The 6335-nt window shown below is 31.2% G+C and overlaps 1 protein-coding gene across 1 annotated transcript in view; it reads left to right on the top strand.

The window, feature by feature from the left end:
- The window catches only part of LOC117173368 (UDP-glucuronosyltransferase 2B31-like), a 32445-nt gene that overhangs the window by 16555 nt on the left and 9555 nt on the right, over positions 1-6335 (top strand). The window lies entirely within an intron of this gene.

Here is a 6335-nt window from a genome sequence, read left to right as displayed (position 1 = left end):
CTTCCGAAAACGCACTTTTCTGAAGGATTAAAAAAACTTGAAAAGCGATTGACCAAGTGTATAGAGCTCCAAGGAGATTATGTTGAAAAATAAAAAATTTACCCAAAAAAAAATGGTTTTTATACTTCATTCTAAGGACTTATTGAACTACCCTCGTACATTCTTGTGTAAAACAAAACTAAAACTAAACGACAATACAACTGTAAAAGCGGATAATTTTGAATAAAATCTTACAAATATTATTTTGTATAACCCAAAATAGATATAGTAATGTACTCTTTCTGGCTCTTCTGTCCAGAGGGCGTAACACTAAGGGCCAATAGTCTGGTCAGATTCAAATTTAGCCCACATAAAAATATATTATTTTTTGAGAATTGATTAAGTTTTTAAAATTTATGTGACGCAACTATTATTACTATAAAATTAGAATTTAAAAAATCTTAAAGACATCTGTTAGGAAAAAAGAAATAAAATATTGAAATGTATTTTATCAATTTCGCGGGAAAAAAGTTTTGGCAATGTTGTGAGTAAATACATTTATAAATGTATTATCAAAAAATTATCCAAGTAGAGTAGAGAACCTTCAATTGATAAATTGATAAAGTACAAAATCTCAAAACTTAAATTACTAAATTGGAAGGAAGGTTATGTAATGAAAGAAAAACAACAATTTTGAGCCTTATACAGGGTGTCTAAAAAGTCACGGGATGGTTGGATATTTCCTCAGGTAAAATGTTTTTCAAAAAAGCGAAGGTCATTCCTGAAGTAAATTTCAACGAGGAAGTCAATAATGACCTTCATTTTGACCTTCAAGATAACCTCCATGACTTTTTCAAGGTCAACTTTGTTTTTTCAAATGGAAACCCCCTTTTTTACATTTGCAATCGATAGAGCGGAAAATTCTACGTTCAGATACGTACCCAAGTCATAGGTCAATTGTAACGTTCAAGGTCAGTTAGAGGTTATTTGAAATTAACAAAGTTTTCCAAGAGGTCAGTGTAATTCCTGAAGTAAATTTCAACGATAAATTCATTGGTGAGCTCTGTATTGATCTTGGTTACAGCGTTTTGAATGTTGTAAAATCATAAGGAAATTTTTCATTAAAAGTTCCAGGTGTTCTGGAGAGAGTTCTGTTCCTCCCCGAAGAGTTATACAGTCCTATACCGTTTTTCGATACCTAAGTCAATACCTAAGGCGATACCATAAGTCATATACCGATTTTCCATACGAATATTACATACTTACTATCTTTCGCTAAAAGATTATTGTGGTGCAAGCTAAAATTTCGGAACGAGAGAGGGTATCTGTATTAATGATGTGTGGTTGGGGAGATCGAGTTCGATCTTATGATCAAGTTCGTTTTCTTTTTAATCGCATTTTTCGTAATGGAGAAGGGTTCAATCCTGTCTCAAAATCGACAATTGAAAGAACTGTAAGGCGCTTTATGAATCTTAGATCTATCGAGGACCTTCAGAGAACTGGTCGGCCAAAATCTGCGGGATCTGAGGAGATGTAGATGGACATAGCCCAAGCATTTGTTGAAACCCCACACCTTAGTTGACGCCGAGCTAGTAATGAGCATGACGTTGCTCCTGGGACAGTTCGAAATATTTTAAAAAGCATTAATTTCCATCCTTACAAAGTTCATCTGGTACAAGAGCTCAATGAAGACGATCCTGATCGTCGGGTTAAATTTTGTGAAATTATGATGGACAGAATTTATAGAGATCCTCTTTTCTTCTGCAATACAGTATTTTTAGATGAATCGACTTTCACTTTAAAAGTTGAAGTAAACAGGCAAAATTGTAGATATTGTTCAGACACAAATCCTGATTGGGTGTTGGAGAGTCACACACAATATCCACAAAAGATTAATGTTTGGGTCGGTATCTTGGATGATACATTGATAGGCCCTTTCTTCATCGATGGTAATCTCAATGCCCGTGCATTTAAAGAGCTTCTCAGAAACCAAATCGTACCAAGAATAAGGGAGATTACAGGCGATAATTTTCAATATATTTGGTTCCAGCAGGACGGAGCAGCGGCTCATTACGGTAGGGAGGTTCGAGCATATCTGGATACTCAGTTCCCTCAAAGGTGGATTGGAAGAAGGGGTGAAATCGAGTGGCCTGCTAGATCTCCTGATATTACGCCTCTCGACTATTTTCTTTGGGGTTATTTAAATAGAAAAGTATACTCAACGCAACCGCAAAAGTTAGACGAATTGCAGAATCGTATTCTGCAACAGGCTACTTTGATTGATAGGGAGATGATTCGTAATGCTGTAACTCATTTTTACAATCGCATAGCTTTTTGTCAAGAAGCTCAAGGTTTTCAGTTCGAACATCTTCACTGAAGCGTGAAAGGCAAGGGGACTCACGCTAATCAAGCACCCCAAAGGGAACAAAATTTACTATGTCCACGTCGTTGTTCCTAGGTAATGCTGAACGTAAACGTAAACGGCTTGGAAAAAAACCTTGAAAAAACCTTGAAGATCATCACCAAGATCAATACAGAGCTTACCAATGAATTTCTCGTTAAAATTTACTTCAGGAATTGCACTGAGCTCTTGGAAAACTTTGTTAATTTCATATAACCTCTAATTGAGCTTGAACGTTACAATTGACCTATGACTTGGGTGCGTTTCTGAACGTAGAATTTTCCGCTCTATCGATTGCAGATGTAAAAAAGGGGGTTTCCATTAAAAAAACAAAGTTGACTTTCAAAAAGCCATGAAGGTCAACTTCAAGGTCAAAATGAAGGTCACCATTGAATTCCTCGTTGAAATTTACTTTAGGAATTACCTTCAATTTTTTGAAAAATATTTTACCTGAGGAAATATCCAACCATCCCGTAAGTTTTTAGAAACCCTGTATATAAATAAATATATTGGCTCTGCAGGGCCGAAGATAGGGAAAGAAAAATAGCGGTCCACGAAAAAAAATATATTTTCTATATGCTAAAATGTTTTTGTAATTCGAACCGGTTTCAAGTTCAAAATACTGTAAACAATTAATTCTTAATTCTAAGCTACTAAAATAAAAAAATTTCAACATATATAATTATGCTAAGAAAAGATTTTTAATGTAATTAAACTCATGTTGAACACACGTGTAATTTGCATTACATGTAAAGAATTTAAACAAATTTCTTTCTTGACTGAAAAGTCAACTATTTGGTAAAAAAATCTTATTTCTTGGATGAATTAAACTGTTTTTAATAAAAAAAAAACTTTCATCTTTTTTTTGAAGACTCGTCATTTTAGTTAAAAATTATTGACTGAAAACTCAACTGTTTTGTAAAAAATTTGTCTCTTTGGATGAGTTCAACAGTTTTTAATAGAAAATTTAAACCTTTTTTTGTTAAAGATTCATAATTTTAGTTAAGAATTTATCTCCTTTGAAGATAGTCAATTCGTAAATAAAACTTTTGAGTTTGGATTTATAAATAAAAATGAAAGAATTCAATTTATAATTCTAAAAGTTTCCATTCAAAAAAGAATTGTAATTAATCCATTTTTATTGATCAAAATGATGCAGTCTTTAACATTTAAAAATTTATTGATTTATTCTTCAATTCAAAGCATTTAAAATAATAGCTTTGGTTTATATTTTTTAACCAGAAGTCTTTGAACTATTCGGTTTAAAAAAAAGTTTACACTGTTTTTTGAAAACTCATCTTTTGGCTTGGAAATTCAACAATATAAAAAAAATCCTTATTGACTGAAAGGTCAACTCTTTTGTTAAATTAATATCTTTTTGGATGAGTTCAACAGTTTTTAATTACAAATATTAACTTCTTTGTTGAAGATTCATCATTTTAGTTGAAAATATAAATATTTGTTTGAAAATGAAAGTTTTTTTTTAATTAATTTTTTCGGGCTTAAAATTCAATTGTTTTATAGCAAATTTACCTTACTGGTTTAAAAATTTCTCTGGTTTGGGAGAAATTTCATCTTTTATGTATAAAAACTTTACTCTCTCACTGAAAATCCATTTTTTTATTGAGAAGTCATTGATATTCTTGTAAAATTTGTCTTTTTTGTTGAATCAAACTTTTTTTGTTTTAGAATACACCATTTTTTTAGCTATAATTTGAACTTAAGGTTCCGAACTGAAATTTGCTTGAAGTAGTATCATTTCGAACCTTAAAAGTAATAGCTTAATTTATATTTTTCAACCAGAAATCTCTAAAATGTTAAAGTTATAAAAATTTAAAATTGGTAATTTCGTATTTTAACATAATTTGATTTAAAAAAAACTGTAAAATTAAAAGGTCTAAGAAGTTTGTATTTTCTACGTATGAATTATTGAGCGTTTGAATGAAATATTTCTGAATTAAAAATTTGTCAAGCTTCAGTTTTAAAAGTTTAGAATTCAAAAGATTCTCACCTCAAATTAATCATTTTCAGATTTAAAAGTTTGAATACCCTGAACTTTGAATTGGAACAGGGAATTTTTCAAACCAACTGTATGTATTTCTGAATTATATCAGAGATTTTTCGAAAAAATTACACAGGCCTGTAAATAATGGGGTCATGTCAGTTGTTGGTTACGTACCCAAAAAATGGCGTTTTCGGCTACTTTTAAGGTTATGTGCATAAGACACAACATTTTTTGGGATTCTTTCTTTGATTGTATCATACAGTAATGCTCCTCCTCTTTAATTTGAGATTAGCAGAGTTCAATTACCAGTTTTCTTTACCTTGTTACGCCAATTTGAAATTACGAGATATGTCCCACTATGTCTTGAACATTTGCTTTAAATACCACAAAAATGTAGTTTTTTTCTTTTTTTGAGATTATTCACGGAAGACACAACATTTTTTGGGATTTCAACAACCCTGAAAACCCCCAAGTACAAGTTTTCAAGAGAAAATACCCAGTAGAAAATGTCTGCCTCACAGTATTTAAAGCAAATGCTCAAGACATAATGGGACCCTGGCGGACCGAAGGAACCGAATGGAGCCTCTACAAAGTACCCGTAAAGACCCCATTGGGTCCCCATTCGGTTCCTTTTTAAAAAACTCGAAAAAACAGCAAAATAAACTTTTAAATTGTTGAAATTCGGATTCTACGTTAAAATTCCCTATAGAAGGTCACGGAATAATCGCAATAGTTTTTTTCAACGGTAAAAAGTTTAAATAAAATATAAGACGTATAACGCCTGTTGATCAAGTTACAGGCGATGCGTTTGAAGTGTAGAAGTCAACAGGTGTTATACATCTTATACTTTTTTAAACTTTTTACCGTTGCAAGAAAAACTATTGCGATTATTCCGTGACCTTCTATAGGGAATTTTAACGTAGAATCCGAATTTCAACAATTTAAAAGTTGATTTTGCTTTTTTTTCAAGTTTTTTAAAAAGGAACCGAATGGGGACCCAATGGGGCCTTTACGGGTACTTCATGGAGGCTCCATTCGGTTCTTTCAGTCCGCCAGAGGACATATCACGTTATTTCAAATTGACGTAACTTGGTAAAGAAAAATGATAATTGAACTCTGCGACTCTCAAATGAAAGAGAAAGAGCAGTATTAAATGATACAACTAAGGAAAAAATCCCAAAAAATGTTGTGTCTTCTGTACATAACCTCAAAAGTAGCCAAGAACGCCATTTTTTAGTACATAACCTCAAATATCTTAGAATCCTGACGTGAAGTCTGACCCCAGATTCAGATTCTACGTAAAAAAATTACTTCGGAAATGACCCTCCACTTTTCAACAACAAAACCATGTTGGCCTGTGTTATAATTCAGATCTGAAACAAGGAATTCTACAAAATAATTAAAATTTTGAGTTAGGACATGAAAATTTGAAAAAGAAGTATAATCAGGGTACATTATAATAGAATTGATATAATATAATTAATTATATAAGATATTATAATAATAATATTATCTCACCAGATATTAATATTAACATTAATAATAATTAGCTACAAATGATTGTGCTAGAGTTTTGAGCCTTTGAAATTGAATTTATCTATTAAACCGAAAAAATTTAAATAAGCTTTCAAAATTAGAAAATTTATTTATGAGAATCATTTGAAATAAAACAAATACAAATTATAAGTACTAATAAGTACAACATTTTGTATTAACACTTTTTAAAATTGCTAGCAATTTTAAATCTTAACAATCGAAGTCCCAAGTAGTTCTGAAAAAGTATAATATAACCAAATTCTAGGAAGTTATAGTTTGTAATTGTTTAATTCCAAATGGTTCTCATAAACAAATTTTATAATTTCAAAAGTCAGGAGGCTATTTAAACTTTTTGGTTTAATAGATAAATCAAATGGTTAAAAACTCCAGCACAGTCATTTACAGCTAATTAAT

Source organism: Belonocnema kinseyi, chromosome 5 (genome assembly GCF_010883055.1).
Source record: "Belonocnema kinseyi isolate 2016_QV_RU_SX_M_011 chromosome 5, B_treatae_v1, whole genome shotgun sequence".
In the NCBI taxonomy this organism is placed as follows: Eukaryota; Metazoa; Arthropoda; class Insecta; order Hymenoptera; family Cynipidae; genus Belonocnema; species Belonocnema kinseyi.
This window is presented reverse-complemented; position numbering and strand designations above follow the sequence as displayed.